The sequence below is a fragment of the Pinus tabuliformis genome, chromosome 7 (assembly GCF_031772625.1).
Source record: "Pinus tabuliformis cultivar Carrire ecotype Pingquan chromosome 7, CPIR1, whole genome shotgun sequence".
Lineage (NCBI taxonomy): Eukaryota > Viridiplantae > Streptophyta > Pinopsida > Pinales > Pinaceae > Pinus > Pinus tabuliformis.
In genome coordinates, this window is record NC_142293.1 from 1,172,118,865 (window position 1) to 1,172,142,010 (window position 23,146).

The window sequence follows — 23,146 nt, forward strand, 5'->3', positions numbered from 1 at the left end:
CTCAATGGCAAGTTTCTCACTTCCGGCGACAGGTATACATCAATGACCTTCGACCGAAAGATTCTGCGTGGTGCTCGACGCCAAGTCCTTTATTCACACCACGTGGATTGTACTGCCGTACCTTGAGGGTCATCATCATTATCGGTGATTCCTCTCGCGCTTGTTAACATTTTACATCATTGAGTGGTAATCAAGCGATGTCTTTCCACGTTCGACTCCAAGAAATTCTCACATGGATCGACTTGTACTTAGACTGAAGATCGGACGAGTTTGAAGACACCGGATCTAGTTTCATCCATCCAGGCTGCGATATATATTCAGGAAATAAAGACATTGACATGTGCAGCAGATGATTATCCTACTGAAAGGATGATAATTTCAGCAGAGAATTATCGGTCTACCATCAGACGATTGTCTGTTCTATGTACAGAAAATGTATTTATAAAGCTGAGCATGGGAATGCCCGCCTCAGCTAGATCATGAAAGCAGTATGAAAAATAATGTATTGTATTGTATCTTATTACAGGTCACCTCTCAGCGATTGAATGAACTTCGGATCCTCCTGATAAAGCATTTCACCTGATAAACGACCTCATACTTTAGGGGGCAACTGTTATAGACATTTTTGTGCCTTACAGCATGAAGCATGAAATGTCCATAATCTAAGGGATCCAAAGTCCCTAAACATGTTGTTCCTACCCCTAGGGGAACAAGGTCAGCAAACAACAACACTAAACAAAAGTTCTCCACCTGAAAACACTCAAAAATAAGGCAATTCTGGATCATGTCAACTGCTCCACTCAGCATCTGCGCTAAATGTCTACTGCTCCACTATCTACCTGCGTTGAATGTCAACTGCAAAGAAGGCTACCCACGCTGGGCGAGTTTGGACGTGTGGCACAGTCATTCCTCAAGGTGTCAATGCCCAGGAAGCTTCCAAAATGACACTTGGATCAGAGAATCCGACTGGTGATGAGTAAGATGTTCCAAACCTCCAAGTGGAAGCAAGAACCTCCAAATGGACTCAAGAACTGAAGTGAGAGAGGACACTAGTTAGCTTCATGCCAGCCTCAAGCTGACTCATCCTTTCTCCAAAAGTCCTATATATAAATCTCTCTCATGAGGTCTAGGGAGGCTGGAATCTTGTGAATGTAAAGAATTGTTGTTGGTTTGAGTTTAGAACTATTGGGTGATTTGCTTTGAAGGAGGTGAAGAGGAGATTTCTTTCTGCTGGGAAGGTGATGTTGGATTGGGCCTCTTATGGTTGTATCACTTCCTGAACCTTACTTCTTCCATTAATAAAGCATTTGAGGTTCTTCTATATGCATGTGTCTCAATGGTGTATTGTTATACTTGTGTATTTGATTTATTCTAATCCTTGAATCAATTATGAATGTATGCTTCTTGTAGTTTCCCTCTCTTGCCATTTTGTAGGATCTTGGTGTAGCTGGGCCAGTGAAAGAGCAAGGAGCTGGGGGCAAGTAGCAAGGAGAGAAGATTGGATCAACCATTAGCGAAAGACATCGGTTAGTGGATCTCTTTCTCCCCTCTTTTACATCTCATAAAGAAGTAATCTCAGATAGCTTTGCTTTGATTGTTGCTAAGGAACTATCACCCTTAGAGTGGGATAGGGTCATGCCGTATTGGATACTTTTCCCAACAACAAACGCCTTAGAATTCAGCCTCTTCGAGGGGGCAACCTCCTTTACATTACATAAATGAACAATTCTTTGATGATACAAATGAAAAAACCTCCTTTCTATATATAGGAGTCTAAGGAGTCACAATATAATCCAGCCGACCTAACAATAATAATATAAAGCAACAAACATAACAATAGAGGGATTCTATGGGGCACATAAATAACAATATGGAGGTAATAGGGGCACAACAATATAAATAAGGGGTATAACTACAATAGTAATGGGGTAATCACTAATATTTTAGGGACCCAACATGCCCCTCTCCTTCAAAAAAGTATTGTCCTCAATGCTTGAGTAGTTCTGGATACCTCTGCATAAAATTCTCATCCTCCCATGTGGAATCTTCAGTGGATAAGTTCTTCCACTTGATAAGATACTCTGAACTTGCTCGATTTCGTAGTTGTTCCAATATAATTTTTCCTTCCTCATCAAGTTCTAGCAATATTGTTTGCACTGGGAGCTTGTCGCCTATAACCTTCTTTAAACATGAAACATGGAAAACTGGGTGCAATCGAGAAGTTGTAGGAAGCTCCAATTTGCATGCCATAGGACCAATCTTTTGCAACACCTTGTACGGACCATAATACTTTGGTGATAATTTATTATCCTTCTTAGCTTGCTTTAGGGAGATTTGCTTATATGGTTGTAGCCGTAGGAATACCCAATCACCTACATCAAAACTTCTTTCACTGCGATGTTGATCTGCCTATTGTTTCATTCTATTTTGTGCCAACACGAGGTTATCCTTTAAGAGTTGGAGGACTTGTTGTTGATGTTCGATGTGATGTTCCACTGCCTTAACCTTAGAATTTTCTTTTAGAAATGATGTGATGGATGGTGGTTGATACCCATAAAGTGCCATAAATGGGGTCATTTTTGTTGCTGTATGGAAGGAAGTGTTATACCACCATTCAGCCAGAGGCAACCATTTGACCCATTGTGTCTGTTTATCAGATACAAAGCAACGAAGATATCCTTCCAAACATTTTTTTACTATCTCAGTTTGCCCATCAGATTGAGGATGATAAGATGAGCTATGAGCTAACTGAGTACCAAGACAAGAAAATAATTCTGTCCAAAAAATTCTAGTGAAAATTGGATCTCTGTCACTTAAAATAATCTTTGGGTTTCCATGTAGCTTTTGAATTGTTTCCATAAATGCAGTAGAAACTGTACTGGCTTTAGATGGATGTGATAATGCACAAAAATGTGCATACTTGGTAAGTCTGTCAACTACCACCATGATCACACTCTTTCCCTCAGATTTGGTTTAACCTGTGATAAAATCCATTGAAACCTCCTCCCAACGTTGGATTGGAATGGATAAAGGTTGTAATAGACCCGGTGTCTTAATTGTTTCAACTTTATTTTGTTGGGAAACCAAACATTCCACCACAAACTTTTGAATATCTGATTTAAGGCCATCCCAAAAAAAATCCTTCTTAACCCTGTGGTAAGTTTTTAAAAATCCCGAGTGCCCTCCTGAGGGAGAAGTGTGCAATTCCATAAGAATCTTTTGTTTTAGCTGGGAATTCTTACAGAGGTATAAGCGATCTTTGTACCATAATGAATCATTTTGCCACCTAAATGTATTAGACGTACTGGAATCTTGTTGTAGCTTTCGAATAAGTTCCCACACTTCTTCATCATTATTCCATTCCTCCCTTGCTTCGTTTATCCAATCTGGTTGGATAATAGAAATGGCACACAACAATGCTTCCACATCCTCATCCTTTCTTGAGAGTGCATCTGCCACCACATTTTGCTTCGCTTTTTTGTAGATGATTTCAAAGTCATAACACAACATCTTTGTGACCCGCTTTTGTTGCTCTATAGAGGATAATATTTGTTCTAAGAAGTATTTAAGGATATCATGATCCGTTTTTACCTTGAAGTGTCTTCCCATTAGGTAGGGTCGCCATTTCTTAAGTGCATGGAGTATTGCCAACATTTCCTTCTCATAAATAGCTTTTCTTAAAAACTTTCCCTTGATTGGACGACTTTCAAAAGCAATGGGTCTTTCATCTTGCATTAGAACAACACCAATTCCATTTCCTGAAGCATCACATTCCACAATAAAGGTTTTTGTGAAGTCTGGTGTAGCTAAGACCGGTGCTTGGCACATTGCCTCTTTAAGATGTTCAAAGGCCTTTGTTGTTTCCGGAGTCCATGAAAATGCATCTTTCTTCAATAATGTTGTTAGAGGTGGTGCTATTCTCCCATAATTCTTAACAAACTTGCGATAATACCCTGTCAACCCAAGAAATCCTCGCAGATGCTTTATGGATGTGGGGATTTTCCATTCCTTAATGGCTTTAATTTTTCTAGGGTCTACCTTAACTCCTTCATGAGATACAATATGACCCAAATATTCCACCTCTTGGACTCCAAAGAAACATTTGGATCTTTTTGCATATAATTGTTTCTCCTCCAATAATTGTAGCACCCTGTCAACATGTTCAACGTGATCCTTCCAAGACTTGTTGTAGATTAGTATATCATCAAAAAATACAAACACAAATTTTCTAAGGAATGGTTTGAAAATTGAATTCATCAAACCTTGAAATGTTGAAGGTGCATTAGTAAGGCCAAAAGGCATGACCAAAAATTCATAATGACACTCATGAGTTCTAAATGTCGTTTTTGGAATGTCTTCAATCTTCATTCTGATTTGATGATATCCCGAACGAAGATCCAACTTGGTGAAGTAAATTGATCCATGCAATTCATCCAGTAATTCATCAATGACAGGAATGGGGAACTTATCTTTAATAGTGAGCTTGTTGAGCTCCCTATAATCTGGACACATGTGCCATGATCCATCGTTCTTATGCACCAATACTACTAGAGTAGAGAAAGAGCTTTGACTTGGTTGAATTATACCAGCCTCTAGCATTTCTGCAACCATACGTTCAATTTCAGTTTTTTGGACATATGGATATCTGTATGGCCCGATGTTTGGAGGAACACTTCCTGGAATCAGATGGATAGCATGATCATGATCACGCATAGGTGGGAGACCTTTGGAAGTCTCAAATACCTTGGAATGATTTTCCAGGACTTTTTGGAGATCTGGAGAAATAGATGATTCCGATGTGGAAAAATCTAGCGAACATAATTGTGCAATTACACCTCTTTGCTCCTTTTTTAGAATCTTTGTCATACCATTAGAGCTGATTATATTTCCTGGTTTCCCTATAATACCCATTAATTCAACTTCCTTTCCTTCTGTAGAAAATTTGATGAAAAGTTCTTGAAAATTAAAAGCTATTGTACCCAAGGATTGTAGCCATTGGACTCCTAGTACAACATCAGCACCTCCCATTGGAATGGAAAACATTGGGCTAGACAATACATATTCTCCCCTGGATAGCTTCATATTATGGCACCTTCCAGAGCAATTTATTGCTCCTCCATTTGCAATCATCACTTGACACTCTGGTGCTGGATATAGGAAGCAATTCAATTCTTTTGCTACCCTACAATGAATAAAATTGTGGGTGCTTCCTGAATCAATCAACACTATTACCTTTTTCTTCTTGATTTGTCCTTCTATCTTGACGGTTTGAGGAGTGGTAATTCCCGCCAATGAATTACAAGATATGGTTAGATTTATTTGTTCTTCATCTAGGCCTTGTTCCTGGAGTATATCTTCTTCTTTTGACCTTTCTTGCTCTTTTTCTTCTTCCTCTTCCCAATCTATGTAGAATAATTTCTTCTCAGCACACTTATGACCTTTAGTGTATTTGCTATCACAACTGTAACAAAGCCCTTTTGCTCTTTTTTCTTCCAATTGTTGTGGTGTCAACCTTATAGGTTGTGGAAGACTAGGGGCAACAACATTTCCATCTTTATAGTTGTGAGTGGTATGCTTCCTGGTTGCCATAATTTTGCTTTCCATTTTTCTTGCTAACCTGAATGCCTTCTCTAATGAATCAGGTTCCCAAAGGCGAACATCATGTCGGATATTATCCTTTAAAGACCCTATGAACACATCAATCCTATGCTCCTCTGGAATATCTTTTACCCTTATGTTCAATTTTTGGAACTCCTCAATGTGCTCCATTACTGAACCCTTTTGTTTGAGACTTCTCAATTGGCTAAAAAAAGTGTTGCTTTTTGTATCTTCATAATGTGCTATCAATTCTTCCGTAAAAATTGCCCAAGTGATAAATTTTTTACGAGAGCAAAGCCATTGATACCATACAAACTGATTTGGTTCCAAATATACAGTTGCCATACGTACCTTTCATGTGTTTTGCACATTATTGAGATCGAAGAACTGCTCCAACTGTAATATCCATGTGGCGGGATCCTTGCCATCAAACTTCCTCATATCGATTTTTGGAATATGGTGGGTCTTCGATCCAACATTAGCGTCTATGGAAGCATGATTAACATTACTCATTCTCACATCATGAGTTTCCTTTACAACCTTTTCACCATTAGTAAGTATTTCTTGTAGAAAATTTGTCAAATCTGTCTTCAAATCTGCCATGTCTGTCTTCAAATCTGTCCTCAAATATGCCTTCAAATCATCCATATTAGCTTCCATGCCATTTATCTTAGATTCCACACCATTTATCTTAGATTCCATGCCACTTATCTTAGCTTCTGTTAGCTTTTGTGAGCGTGACATTTGTTGCACTTGTTCTTGTAATTTAGATATATCATGTAGCATTTCTTCCTCTTCTTCACGAGTCATGCTCGAGCTTTCAGGTTCCTTACTAGGTGTTTGCATTTTCTTTCCTCGAGAGATCCGTTACCGATAATAATTCTTTACTATGCCCTTGGAATTCCGTTAAACCAAGCTTACACACAAATTTAAAAAAAAACTACACACCTTTTTTCACTTTATAGAAGCCTGATATTGAATTTGATGTTACTCTATAATTTCAAATCATCCAGTTCTGAAATTGTGACCTGTAGTATTCTTCTGTGTCCTCTTTCCAATGCCACAAGTCTGACCCAAATTGGATTCTCCAAGGAAGAGTTATGTGAAATCTCCCGCAATGACTTGCTTTTAGACTAGTTTAGTAGAGCGAACTTGTACGCCATGCCAAGAGTCACTGTTTCAACCTTTGAATCTGAACCATATATACAAGAAACTACAGTCTGTCCTCTTTCTGTATCTTCTTACGAAATTTCAATCCAATCCCCAGAGAGAAAGTTATGATGATTTTCCCCAGGTCACTTGTTTTGAATGTAATTCAGCAGTCTGCAAAAAGACCAACTTTCTTAGATTATATCTCCGAAACTATCACGCGAAAAGCTTTGAAATTTAGACCCAAGGTTCAGCACGACTTCTTCTCAAATGGGTTTTTTCTGCGACTTCTGAAACATTACATAAAAAAAGTTATAGCGAAAATTCCACGATGACCTGTTTGGAGAAGCGAAACCCTAGAATCCAAAGCTCTGATACCAAATGTTATGAAACCAGCTCAAGAAAAGATAGAAAAGATAGATCAACGCCTTAGAATTCAGCCTCTTCAAGGGGGAAACCTCCTTTACATTACATAATGAACAATTTTTTGATGATACAAATGACAAAACCTCCTTTCTATATATAGGAGTCTAAGGAGTCACAATATAATCCAACCGACCTAACAATAATAATATAAAGCCACAAAAATAACAATAGAGGGATTCTATGGGGCACAGAAATAACAATATGGGCATAATAGGGGCACAAAAATATATATAAGGGGTATAACTACAATAGTAATGGGGTAATCACTAATATTATAGGGACCCAACACTACCACAAATATAAGCATGTTGCGAACAACAACATTCTAGAGTATAAGAAATCTAGCTTGTGTTAAATTTTCTTCCAGCACAAACACAAGAACATAACAACATTTTAGGACTAAATAAGTCTAATGTGTGCTAGTTTATCAACATTGCAATTGAAAATAAAATCTACCATGTGTTAGATTTTTCTTTAGCTCAAACTCGAGCACATAGAAACATTGTAGAGTGAGAAATCTAGCAAGTGCTAGATTTATGTATACCACAAATATAAGCACGTTGTCAACAACAACATTGTAGAGTATATGAAATCTAGCTTGTGTTAAATTTTCCTCCAACACAAACAAAATCACATTTTAATTTGAAAGAATCTAACACATGCTATATTTCCTTTTAGCACAAGCACAATAACGTAACAAAATTTTGGACTAAATAAATCTAATGTGTGGTAGATTACCAACATTGCAATGTAAAATAAAATCTAACATGTGTTAAATTTCCTTTTAGCACAAACTTGAGCAGATAGAAACATTGTAGAGTGAGAACTCTAATAGATGCTATATTTTTCTCTACCACAAATACAAGCACGTTTCTAATAACAACATAGTATAGTATAAGAATACTAGATACAATTTAATTTGAAAGAAATCGAACACATGTTATATTTCCTTCAAGCACAAACAAAAGAACATGACAACATTGTAAGACTAAATAAGTCTAATGTGTGCTAGATTAACAACATTACAATGTAAAATAAAATCTAACATGTGTTAGATTTCCTTTGAGTGCAAACTCGAGTACATAGAAACATTGTAGAGTGAGAAATCTAGCAAGTACTAGATTTATGTCTACCACAAATACAAGCATGTTTCCAAGAACAACGTTGTAGAGTATAATAATTCTAGCTTGTGTTCAATTTTCTTCCAACACTAACACAAGCACATTTAAATTTGAAAGATTTCTAACAAATTCTAAATTTCCTTCTAGCACAAACAGAAGAACATAACAACATTGTAGGACTAAATAAGTCTATAATGTGTGCTAGATTAACAACATTGCAATATAAACTAAAATTTAACATGTGCTAGATTTCCTTTTAGCACAAACCCGAGCACATAGAAACATTGTAGAGTGAGAAATCTAGCAAGTACTAGATTTATGTCTAGCACAAACACAAGCACGTTGCCAACAAAAAAATTGTAGAGTATAAGAAATCTAGCTTGTGTTAAATTTTCTTACAACACAAACACAAGCACATTTAAATTTGAAAGAATTATAACACATGCTATATTTCCTTCTAGCACAAACACAAGATCGTAACAACATATTAGGACTAAATAAGTCTAATATGTGCTAGATTAACAACGTTGCAATGTAAACGAAAATCTAACATGCGTTAGATTTCCTTTTAGCACAAACTCAAGCACGTAGAGACATTGTAGAGTGAGAAATATAGCAAGTTCTAGATTTATGCCTACCACAAATAAAAGCACGTCGCCAACAACAACCTTGTAGAGTATAAGAAATCTCGCTTCTGTTGAATTTTCTTCCAACACAAACACAAGAAAATTTAAATTTGAAAGAAATATAAGACATCTTGTATTTCCTTCTAGCACAAACATAAGAACATAATAACATTTTAGGACTAAATAAGTCTAATGTGTGCTAGATTAACAACATTGCAATGTATAAGAAAATCTAACATGTGTTAGATTTCCTTTTAACACAAACTCAAGCACATAGAAACATTCTAGAGTGAGAAATCTAGCAACTGCTAGATTTATGTCTAACAAAAATGCAAGCACGTTGCCAACAACAATATTGTAGAGCGAGAAATCTAACATGTGCTACATTTATGTCTACCACATATACAAGAACGTTGCCAACAACAACATTGTAGAGTATAAGAATTCTAGATTGTGTTAAATTTTCCTCCAAAACAAACTGGAAAGCTAAATTTAATTTGAAAGAAATCTAACACATGTTATATTTCCTTCAAGCAAAAACACAAGAACATAACAACATTGTAGGACTAAATAAGTCTAATGTGTGCTATATTAACAACGTTTCAATGCAAAAGAAAATCTAACATGTGTTAGATTTCCTTTTAGTGCAAATTCGAGCAGATAGAAACATTGTAGTGTTAGGTCCTTATAATACTAGTGATTAACCCATTACTATTATAGTTATATCCCTTATTAATATTGTTGTGCCCCTATTATCCCCATATTGTTATTACTGTGGCCCGTAGAATCCCTCTATTGTTATTTTTGTGCCTTTATATTATTATTATTAGGTCAGTTGGGTTATATTGTGACTCCTTAGACCTCTATATATAGAAAGGAGGTTTTGTCATTTGAATCATCAAAGAATCATTCATTTGTATAGTCTAAAGGAGGTTTCCCCCTCGAAGAGGCTGAATTCTAAGGCATTGGTCTATCTTTTATATCTTTCTGTGAGCTGGTTTCATAACATTTGGTATCAGAGCTTTGGATTCTAGGGCTTCGCTGCTCCAAATAGGTCATCGTGGGATTTTTGCTATAACTTCTTTTCTGCGACGTTTGAGATGCGAAAAAAAAACCCATTTGGGATAAAATTACACTGAACGTTGGTTCCAAATTTTAGAGCTTTTCACACTATATTTACGGAGATATTATCTGATGAAGTTAGTCTTTTTCCATACTCCTAAATTACATTCCAAACAGGTGACCTAGGAAAAATCATCATAGCATTCTCTCTGAGCATCAGATTGAAGTCTCGTAATAAGGTACAGAAAGAGGATAGATATTAGTTTATTGTGTATATTTTTTAGAGCTAAATATCGAAACAGGGACATGTGGCATGTCGTACAAGTTTGCTCTACTGAACTAGTCTATAATCAGGTCACTGTGGGAGATTCGACACGGATATTCCTTGCAGAATCCAATTTGGATCAGACTAGTGGCATTGGAAAGAGGACACAGAGGGCTACTGCAAGTCACAATTTCAGAACTGGATGATTCGTAATTACATAGATACGTCACAGGTAATATCGAGCTCCTACAAAGTGAAAAAAGGTGTGTAGATTTTTTTAAATTTTTGGTTAAGCTTGGTTTGAAAAATTATTTTGAAGGAATTCAAAGGGCATAGTAGAGAACTATTATCGGTAACTGATGCCCCGAGGAAAGAAAATGCAAACACCTAGTGAGCAACCTGAAAGCTCTAGCATGACTCATGAAGAAGAGGAATAAATGCTACATGATATATCAAAATTACAACACCAAGTGCAACAAATGTCACTCTATCAAAAGCTAACAGAAGCTAAGATAAATGGCGCGGAATCTAAGGTAAAGGGTTTGGAAGCTAAGATGATTGGCATGGAAGCTAAGATGGAAGATTTGAAGATAGATTTGAAGACAGATTTGAAGAGAGACATGGCAGATTTGAAGATAGATTTGACAAATTTTCTACAAGAAATACTTACAAATGGTGAAAGGGTAGTAAATGAAACTGATGCTGTGAACAAAAGAAATGTTAATCATGATTTCATAGACTCTAATGTTGGATTGAAGACCCAACATATTCCAAAAATCGATATGAGGAAGTTTGATGGCAAGGATCCCGTAACATGGATATTACAAATGGAGCAGTTTTTCGATCTCAATAATGTGCAAAACACACAAAAGGTACGTATTGCAAAATTATATTTGGAACCAAATTAGTTTGTGTGGTATCAATGGCTTTTCTCTCGTAAAAAAATTATCGCTTGGGGAATTTTTAAGGAATAATTGGCAGCACATTATGAGGATACAAAAAGCAACACTTTTTTTAGCCAATTGATAAGTCTCAAACAAAAGGGTTCAATATTGGAGCACATTGAAGAGTTCCAAAAATTGAACATAAGGGTAAAAAATATTGCAGAGGAGCTTAGGATTGATGTGTTCATAGGGACTTGAAAGGATAATATCCAACATGATGTTCACCTTTGGGAACCTGATTCATTAGAGAAGGCATTCAGGTTAGAAAGAAAAATGGAAGGCAAAATTATGGCAACCAGGAAGCATACCACTCACAACTATAAAGATGGAAGTGTTGCTGCCCCTAGCCTTCGACAACCTATAAGGTTGACACCACAACAATTGGAAGAAAGGAGAGCAGAAGGGCTTTGTTACAGTTGTGATAAAAAATGTACTAAAGGTCATAAGTGTGCTGAGAAGAAATTATTCTACATAGATTGTGAAGAGGAAGAAGGAAAGGAGCAAGAAAGGTCAAAAGAAGAGGATATACTGTAGGAACAAAGCCTAGATAAAGAAGAAATGAATCTGACCATATCTTGTAATGCATTGGTAGGAATTACCACTCCTCAAACCATTAAGATAGAAGGAAAAATCAAGAAGAAAAAGTTAATCGTGTTTGATTGATTCAGGAAGTACACACAATTTTATTAATTGTAAGGTAGCAAAAGAATTGAATTACTTCCTATATCCAACACCAGAGTGTCAACTGATGGTTGCAAATGGAGGAACAATAAATTTCTCTGGAAAATGCCATAATATCAAGCTATCGGTGGGAGAATATGTATTGATTGGCCGAATGATTTCCATTCCAATGGGAGGTGCTAATGTTGTACTAGGAGTCCAATGGCTAAAATCCTTGGGTACAATAGCTTTTAGTTTTCAAGAACTTTTCATGAATTTTTTTTGCAGAAGGAAAGGAAGCTGAATTGAGCGGTATTGCAGGGAAGCCGAGAAAGATAATCAGCTCTAACGGTATGACAAAGCTTCTAAAAAAATAACAAAGAGGTGTAATTGTACAATTATGTTCGCTAGATGTTTCCACATCAAAATCATATATTTCTCCAGATCTCCAAAAAGCCTTGGAAAATCATTCCAAGGTATTTGAAACTCCCAAAGGTCTCCCACCTATTCATGATCATGATGATGCTATTCATCTGATTCCAGGAAGTGTTCTTCCAAACATCAGGCTGTACAGATCTCCCTATGCCCAAAAGAGTGAAATTGAACGTATGGTTGCATAAATGCTAGAGGCTGGTATAATTCAACCTAGTCAAAGTTATTTCTTTGCTCCAGTAGTATTGGCGCACAAGAAGGATGGATCATGGTGCATGTATCAAGATTATAGGGAGCTCAACAAGCTCACTATTAAAGATAAGTTTCCCATTCTTGTCATTGATGAATTACTCGATGAATTTCATGGATCATTTTATTTCACCAAGTTGGATCTTCGTTCAGGATATAATTAAATCAGAATGAAGACTGAAGACATTCTAAAAATAACATTTAGAACTCATGAGGATCATTATGAATTTTTGGTCATGCCTTTTTGCCTTACCAATGCACCTTCTACATCTCAAGGTTTGATGAATTCCATTTTCAAACCCTTCCTTAGAAAATTTGTGTTAGTATTTTTTGATGATATACTAATCTATAGCAAGTCTTGGAAGGATCATGTTGAACATGTTGACAGGGTGCTACAACTATTGGAGGAGAAATAATTATATGGCAAAAAGATCCAAATGTTTCTTTGGAGTACAAGAGGTGGAATATCTGGGTCATGTTGTATCTCATGAAGGAGTTAAGGTAGACCCTAGCAAAATTAAAGCGATTAAAGAATGGAAAATCCCCACATCCATAAAGCATCTGCGAGGATTTCTCGGGTTGACAAGGTATTATCCCAAGTTTGCTAAAAATTATGGGAGAATAGTAGCACCTCTAACATTATTAAAGAAAGATGCATTTTCGTGGACTCCGGAAGCAACAAAGGCCTTCAAACATCTTAAAGAGACAATATGCCAAGCATCGGTATTAGCTACATTGGACTTTGCAAAAACTTCTATTGTGGAATGTGATGCTTCAAGAAATGGAATTGGTGTTGTTTTAATGCAAGATGAAAGACACATTGCTTTTGAAAGTCGTCCGATCGAGGGAAAGTTTTTACACGAAGCCATTTATGAGAAGGAAATGTTGGAAATACTACATGCACTTAAGAAATGGCAACCCTACCTAATGGGAAGACACTTCAAGGTAAAAATGGATCATGATAGCCTTAAATGCTTTTTAGAACAAAGATTTCCTCTGAGGAGAAACAAAAGTCGGTCACAAAGATGTTGGGTTATGACTTTGAAATCGTCTACAAAAAAGGGAAGAAAAATGTGGTGGCAGATGCACTCTCAAGAAAGGATGAGAATGTGGAAGCATTGTTGTGCGCCATTTCTATTATCCAACCAGATTGGATAAATGAAGCAAGGGAGGAAAGGAAGAATGATGAAGAAGATTGGGCACTTATTCAAAATTTACAACAAGATTCCAGTACATCTGATACATTTAGCTAGCAAAATGATTCATTATGGTACAAAGATCACTTATACCTCTGTAAGAATTCCCAACTCAAACAAAAGATTATTGTGGAATTGCACACTTCTCCCTTAGGAGGGCACTCATGATTTCTAAAAGGTTACCACAGGGTTAAGAAGGAATTTTTTTGGGATGGCCTTAAATTGGATATTCAAAAGTTTGTGGTAGAATGTTTTGTTTGCCAGAAAAATAAAGATGGAAAAATTAAGACCTCGGGTCTATTACAACCTTTATCCATTCCAAGCCAACATTGGGAAGAGGTTTCAATGGATTTTATCACAGGTTTACCCAAGTCTGTGGGAAAGAGTGTCATCATGGTGGTAATTGACAGACTTACCAATTATGCACACTTTTGTCTGCTCCTAGGATTAATCATTACATCATAGATGTACGTAGGTTATACATGAGAAGATATATACAATCATGTATATCCCTTATCACTGGGAAGTGCAAATGTCATAATTCAACAGAGCACATGTTGTACTAACAAACACTTAAAAATGGAATTACCATATGCTGCGATATCCATGATGGTTGGATTACCAAGAAACTAGTATTGTTATGCAGCATGGATGGACCATTAAATTTGAAGACAAAGTATGGTTGGATCACCAAGAAACTAGTACCATTATTCAACATGGACAGACTGTTAAATTTGAAGACAGAGTATAGTAAGAAACATGAAATCTCATTACACACTAGTTTAAATCAATGTTCACTACAAATGAGATAAGGTGTCCTTCAAATAACATTATACACTTGTCTGAATCATCACTGCATTGAGCCACCGTATACAAATTGTAGCGATACACAAAGAGCAGGCAGTAGCTAAATTTATTTATGCCAACACTATGGAACTAGAGGGAATGGATTCAATCGAGATCAAGACCTTACGTTGTGATTTTCTAAGTGGAGGAGGTCCCTAGAAATTAAAATTTTCCTAGAGGTAGGAACAAGCATCTAATAACAAGTGGAAGCACTAACAACGCATCAAGGAGTCAGGTTCTTGAAGGACACCTCGAACTGATGGTCTATATCAGTATATGTCAAACAAAAAAATAAATTCAGACCGCTTCAGTCTAATCCTAAAAAAAATTTATTGCAGGCAAACAAATTTGCAACTAACCAACCAATGTGAAATGAATTTTCAATGAAATTATCAAATGTACTAGACAAATTGATGATATATATACCAAAAACAGACCATTTATCAACCAAAATTAAGACATCACGTCTGTAAAATGCCAATCATTGTACAATTGTTCTCTGTTTAAAAAAGTGAATACAACATGGTCATACGTTTGAATGACTTACTTAACGCAGTTGAATCCCAAAAATGATATCTAATACAATGAGAAGTACCTGTATTTTTCATGAACTCTAGCTTCCAAAAGAGGAAAATATGAACCCTGCTTGTAAATTTGAAGAGTTGTTCTTCTGAAAATTAGACAAAATCGAACGTGGAAGTAAGTTTAACAACTCAGTTGTGGTGCGATCAATCCTGGGATCAAAAATACTCTATTTATACTGAGTGATGAGATTAGATCAGATGATTGGGAGGGGTCAACACTTAGTTTATTATGAGAAATTTTATTCTTACTAACTATTTTCAGTTACTTCAATAGCCTATATTTACTCACAAAATCGTGCATGTATTTTCTGACAAAATAGTGTAGTAGATATAGGTTGGTATTTGGAATGGAATTGTAAGTAAAAGTTCTATTTGAATGCTTAAAAAATCTTATTTTTTATTTTTTAAATTAATATAAAATAAGGAATTTAGAAATTACTAAAAGAAAAAAAATTATAGATTTTTCATTATTTCAAATAACGAATTTAGAAATTACTAAAAGAAAAAAAATTAGAGATTTTTTATTATTTCAAATAAGGAAGTAGTTCAAATAAAGAGCTTAGTAGTTATTAAAAAAACTAAAAGTAGAGTTTTTTCTTTAATTTCAAATAGGGAATTTAAGAATTTATTAATTATTCCCTATCTCTATTTTTCTAGCAATATATACTTGTCTTATACAAAACCTCAAGCAATAGGCTTCGTAACACCCCTGGAATAATATTTTCTCTCATTTATTAAATATTTTATATTTCTACTTTTCAACTTGAGTCACAAAGAAATAATAAATCTAGTTAACATACTAATATCGAGGAAAAGTTTGACATAGCATCTAGGTTAGTTGGGGCTTTTTTCGCAATTAGGTGATGGGGAGCACTATTTCCCATCATTATAAACTATAGGTATATATATGTTACACGGGTGTTAATGTGAGGATAATTTTGTCCCACGAGGATGGCTTTGTTTGGGGCCGTAGACATCATCTAAGGAGAAACACCATTATCATCCCAAGGCCTACAGGTGGTTTTGGTTTGTTTAGTAATAATACAGACTATGCACATGGTACAAAACCACCTCCCAATGCGTCTAAGGTGAATGGTTGGCCTAGTGGTTCTCATCGCCAACATCAAGGTTTCTTGTTGGTGGCTAGTGTCCTAGTTAGTAATGTCTATTACCCAATATTGTGACATTTTAATAGGTCAATGTACCAACTAATACATTGCATTAGTGTTGGTTGACCTTGAGCTGTCCTTGATACAGTTAGCCCAAAATTTGACCTCTTGATGGACTATAGTCCCCAACCATGGAGTGAGAGTCCTTGGACCCTCTATCTCCATGAGCTAATGGATAATGTAGGATGATATGTTAACATCAAGCACAAGTTTGACATGGCATCTAGGTTAGTTGGGGCTTTTTGCATAGTTAGGTGATGGGGAGCACTATTTGCCATCATTATAAACCATAGATATATAGATGTTGTATGCGTGTTAATGTGAGGATAATTTTTCCCCACATGGATGGCTTTGTTTGGGGCCTTGGACATCATCTAAGGAGAAATGACATTATCATCGTAGGGCCTACAACTAGTTTTGGATGGTTTCGTAATAATACAAACTATGCACATGGTAGAAAACCACCTCCGAGTGCCTCTAAGGTGAATGGTTGGCCTAGTGGTGCTCATCGCCAACATCAAGGTTTCTTGTTGGTGGCTAGTGTCCTACTTACTAATGTCTACTACCCAATATTGTGACATTTTTATACATCGATGTACCAACAGCTAATACATTGCATTAGTGTAGGTTGACATTGTCAAGGTGTCCCTCATAAAGTTAGCCTGAAATTTGACCTCTCGATGGACTATAATGCCCAACCATGGAGCGAGAGTCCTTGAACCCTCTATCTCCAGGAGCTAAATTATGAATAATGTAGGATGATATGCTAATATCTAGGACATGTTTGGCATTTTGATAGGTCGATGTACCAACAACTAATACATTGCATTAGTGTTGGTTGACCTTGAGGTGTCCTTGACAGAGTTAACCCAAAATTTGTCCTAGACTTGATGGACTATAGTGCCCAACCATGGAATGAGGGTCCTTGAACCCCCTATCTAGATGAGTTAATGGATAATATACGATGATATGTTAATATCAAGGACAAGTTTGACATGGCATGTAGGTTAGTTGGGGCTTTTCGCGCAATTATGTGATGGGAAGCACTATTTGCGATCATTATAAACCAAAGGAATATAGATGATGTATGGGTGTTAATGTGAGGATAATTTTGCGCCTGGACAAGGATGGATTTGTTTGGTGCATTAGACATCATCTAAGGAGAAAAACCATTATCATCCCGGGGCGTACGAGTGGTTTTGGTTGGTTTAGTAGTAATACAGACTATGAACATGGTACAAAACCACCTCTAAGTGCCTCTAAGGTGAATGGTTGGCCTATTGCTGCTCATCGCCAACATCAAGGTTTCTTGTTGGTGGCTAGTTCCCCACCTACTAATGTCTACTACCAAATATTGTGACATTTTGATAGGTCTAAGTACCAACAACTAATACATTGCATTAGTGTCGGTTAACATTGAGGTGTCCTTGATATAGTTGGCCCAAAATTTGACCTAGACTTGATGGACTATAGTCCCCAAGCATGGAGTGAGAGTCCTTGAATCCCCTATATAGTGGATAATGTAGGATGATATGTTAATATCAAGGACAAGTTTGACATGGCATGTAGGTTAGTTGGGAATTTTTACACAATTAGGTGATGGGGAGCACTATTTTCAATCATTCTAAACCATAGGTATATATATGTTGTATGGGTGTTAATGTGAGGATAATTTTTCCCCACCACGGCGACTTTGTTTGGGGCCGTAGATCATCTAAGGAGAAACACCATTATCATCCTAGGGCCTACGGGTGGCTTTGGTTGGTTTGGTAATAATATAGACTATGCACATGGTACAAAACCACCTCCGAGTGCCTCTAAGGTGAATGGTTGGCCTAATGGTGCTCATCGCCAACATCAAGGTTTCTTGTTGGTGGTTAGTGTCCTACTTACTAATCTCTACTACCCAATATTGTGACATTTTGATAGGTCGGTGTACCAACAACTAATACATTACATTAGTGTTGGTTGACCTTGAGGTGTCGTTGATACAGTTAGCCCGAAATTTGACCTAGACATGATGGACTATAGTCCCCAACCACGGAGTGACAGTCGTTGAACCCCCTATACAGATGAGCTAATGGATAATGTAGGATGATATGCTAATATCGAGGACAAGTTTGACATCGCATGTCGGTTAGTTGGGGTTTTCTACACAATTAGGTTATGGGGAGCACTATTTGCCATCATTATAAACCAAAGGAATATAGATGTTTTATGCGTGTTAATGTGAGGATAATTTCTCCCGTAGACAAGGATGGCTTTGTTTGATGCCTTGGACATCATCTAAGGAGAAACACCATTATCATCCCAGGGCGTAAGTGTGGTTTTGGTTGGTTTAGTAATAATACAGACTATGCACATGCTACAAAACCACCTGCCAGTGCCTCTAAGGTGAATGGCTGGCCTAGTGGTGCTCATCGCCAACATCAAGGCTTCTTGTTGGTGGCTAATGTCCTACTTACTAATGTCTACTACCCAATATTGTGACATTTTGATAGGTCGATGTACCAACAACTAATACATTGCATTAGTTTTGATTTACCTTGAGGTGTCCTTGATACAGTTTGCCTGAAATTTGACCTAGAGTTGATGGACTATAGTCCCCAACGATGGAGTGAGAGTCCTTCAACCCCCTATATATATGAGCTAATGGATAATTGAGGACGATATGATAATATTGAGGACAAGTTCGACATGGCATGTAGGTTAGTTGGGGCTTTTTGCACAATTAGGTGATGGGGAGCACTATTTGCCATCATTATAAATCGAAGGAATATAGATGTTGTATGGGTGTTAATGTGAGGATAATTTTGCCACTGGACAATGATGCTTTGTTTGGGGCCTTGGACATCATCTAATGAGAAACACCATTATCATCCTAGGGCACACGAGTGGTTTTGGTTGGTTTAGTAATAATACAGGCTGTGCACATGGTACAACACCACCTCAGAGTGCCTCTAAGGTGAATGTTTGTCCTAGTGGAGCTCATCACCAACATCAAGGTTTCTAGTTGGTAGCTAGTGTCCCACTTACTAATGTCTAGTACCCAATATTATGACATTTTGATAGGTCAATGTACCAACAACTAATACATTGCATTAGTGTTGGTTGACCTTTAGGTGTCCTTGATACAGTTAGCCCGAAATTTGACCTAAAATTGATGGACTATAGTCCCCAACCATGGAGTCAGAGTCCTTGAAACCCCTATCTAGATGAGCTAATGGATAATGTAGGATGATATGCTAATATTGAGGACAAGTTTGACATAACATGTAGGTTAGTTGGGGCTTTCTTCACAATTAGATGATGGGGAGCACTATTTTCCATCATTATAAACCAAAGGAATATAGATGTTGTATGGGTGTTAATGTGAGGATAATTTTGCCCTTGGACAAGGATGGATTTATTTGGGGCCTTGGACATCATCTAAGGAGAAACACCATTATCATCCTAGGGTGTATGAGTGGTTTTGGTTGGCTTTGTAATAATACAGACTGTGCACATGGTACAAAACCAACTCTCGGTGCCTCTAAGGTGAATGACTGGCCTAGTGGTGCTCATTGCCAACATCAAGGTTTCTTGTTGGTGGCCAGTGTCCTACTTACTAATGTCTACTACCCAATATTGTGACATTTTGATAGGTCTATGTACGAATAACTAATATATTGCATTAGTGTTGGTTGACCTTGAGGTGTCCTTGACAAAATTAGCCCGAAATTTGACCTAGACATGATGGACTATAGTCCCCAACCATGGAGTGAGAGCCCTTGATCCCTCTATGTGGATGAGCTAATGGATAATGTAGGATGATATGCTAATATCGAGGACAAGTTTGACATGGCATGTAGGTTAGCTGGGGCTTTCTACACAATTAGGTGATGGGGAGGACTATTTTCCATCATTGTAAACCATAGGTATATAGATGTTGTATGGGTGTTAATGTGAGGATAATTTTGACCCTGGACAAGGATGGCTTTGTTTTGGGCCTTGGACATTACCTAAGGAGAAATGCCATTATCATCACAAGGCCTACGAGTGGTTTTGGTGGGTTTAATAATAATACAGACTATGCACATGGTACAAAACCAACTCCCAGTGCCTCTAAGGTGAATGATTGGCCTAGTGGTGCTCATCACCAACATCAAGGTTTCTTGTTGTTGGCTAGTGTCCTATTTACTAATGTCTACTACCCAATATTGTGACATTTTTATAGGTCAATGTACGAACAACTAATACATTGCATTAGTGTTGTTTTACCTTGAGGTGTCCTTGATACAGTTAGCCCAAAATTTGGCCTAGACTTGATGGACTATAGTCCCCAACCATGGATTGAGAGTCCTTGATCCCTCTATCTCGATGAGCTAATGAATAATGTAGGATGATATGCTAATATCGAGGATAATTTTGACATGGCATCTAGGTTAGTTGGGGCTTTTTTCACAATTAAGTGATGGGGAGCACTATTTTCCATCACTATAAACCATTGGTATATAGATGTTGTATGGGTGTTAATGTGAGGATAATTTTGCCCCACAAGGATGGCTTTGTTTGGGGCCTTGGACTTCATCTAAGGAGAAACACCATTATCATACTAGGTTGTACTAGTGGTTTTGGTTGGTTCAGCAATAATACAGACTATGCACATGGCACAAAACTACCTTCCAATGCCTCTAAGGTGAATGGTTGGCCTAGTGGTGCTCATTGCCAACATCAAGGTTTCTTGTTGGTGGCTAGTGTCTTACTTAATAATGTCTACTACCCAATATTGTGACATTTTGATAGGTCAATGTACCAAAAACTAATACATTGCATTAGTGTTGGTTGACCTTGGGGTGTCCTTGATACAATTAGCCCGAAATTTGACCTAGACTTGATGGACGATAGTCCCTAACCATGGAGTGAGAGTCCTTGATCCCTCTATCTCGATGCGATAATGGATAATATAGGATGATATGCTAATATCGAGGACAAATTTGACATGGGATGTAGGTCAATTGGGGCTTTTTTCACAATTAGGTGATGGGGAGCACTATTTGCCATCATTTAAACCATAGGTATATAGACGTTGTATGGGTGTTAATGTGAGGATAATTTTGCCCCACAAGGATTGCTTTGTTTGGGGCCTTGGACATCATCTAAGGATAAATACCATTATCATCCCAAGGCGTACGAGTGGTTTTGGTTGGTTCAGCCATAAACCCAACATGACTTCCTAAGAATAGTAAATCCTCCTTACTACTATTGCATGGTGATCCAAGAATTAAGATCTAGATTTTTATTGCTTTTTGGAGGGAAAGCATTCCTCCACTCAAGGAGTTTTCCTCCCATCCACTTGTACAAAAAATATGCTTGAGTAGGATAATAGGATTAGAAGAAAATCATAAGAAAACATGTGAATAATGCGAGAGGTTTATATTCAAAGCATTTTTTGTAACTTTGTCATGTACAAAGTTACAAACAACATGTTTGTTAATCGAAGTGATATTTGATTTCAGCTCTTAGTTTGGCTTTCTTCTAAGATATTTAAGTTTCCCTGCGCTAACATGGCCCATTGGCCTAGGTGGTAAATATCCCTCTTGTATCATCTATGTTCACGTATTTGTTTATGAGCAATTTTTTCTTACAACATATCTTAACATTTGTTGATGACAGTTGTAGCACTCTTACATTAGTTATATAGAAGTTTTACTTTGAATTTAGTTCATTTCAATTACTATTTTTTAGTTTTTGTTCATTATGTGTTATTAATTCTTACTTACACTCTACTCTATTTTGCAACTACAAGAAACACTAAAACTTTGCATTTTGGTAGATTAACCCTACCACAAGTTGTTTTAATGCATTGGATATGTTCACTTTCCAATTTCCGAACTTCTCATTACCATCATTGCCATCCAATATCACATTTGGCATATTCACCTTCACATTAGACTATTTCTTCTAGAAAAATAAGGACACCTATAGCAGTTTGCAACCAGACTTCTAAGCTTTCCCAAATTCACATGAAACACATGATAATTCGTGATTCAACGATTTAGGAAACTTTCGAACAGAAAGATAATTAGTGATCCATGTGCTTTCATAATCCATGATCCATGTGCTTCGAGGAGTGGATGCACACATTACCTCCAATATGTCGGGGAGTATCCTGTAGCATTAACAGGTGAGGACATCTGTCAACAACCCTTTCGGACGGCCAAGACAGTTTTATAAGCACTGCATTTACTACAATTTTTTTCTGTGAGGTTGATCTTCCATAGTTTTTTCCTAAAATATGTTTGTGCTTAGGCTTTCTTTTTTTGTTATTAAAAAATAGCTCTTTGAATAAATTATTATCGTATCTTGTTGCCTGTTCATATTTTTGGGGCTACCTTTAGATTCTATCTTTTTTATTGTACAGACTTTAAAAACACATCCAACCCATTTCCTTGTAAGCTCTACTAAGCATAGGATGATAATATGTTGCATTTTCTTGGATCAGATTCCAGCTTAGTTATTTCCTCTGCTTTTGGGCATATGTAAAGTTAAGTGCATTTTAATGGAATTTGATTGCTTGTTTGTTTGTGTTAAGATATTTGTAAATTTCCTTGCTGACACTCTGACATCATTGTAAGTTCATCCATATGGCACCAATAGGATGCTCATCAAACTGAGTCGAACATGGTCAACCCTTGACCCAATACAACTCCCAAAAACACTAATAACTGCTTGTTGCGCTAGTTGTTACTGCTTTATGACATATGGTGTCAACATTCAATCCTCTTCTTTCACACACTTACCAATCCATGACTTCGAGGTGTAGCTCCACCATTGTCA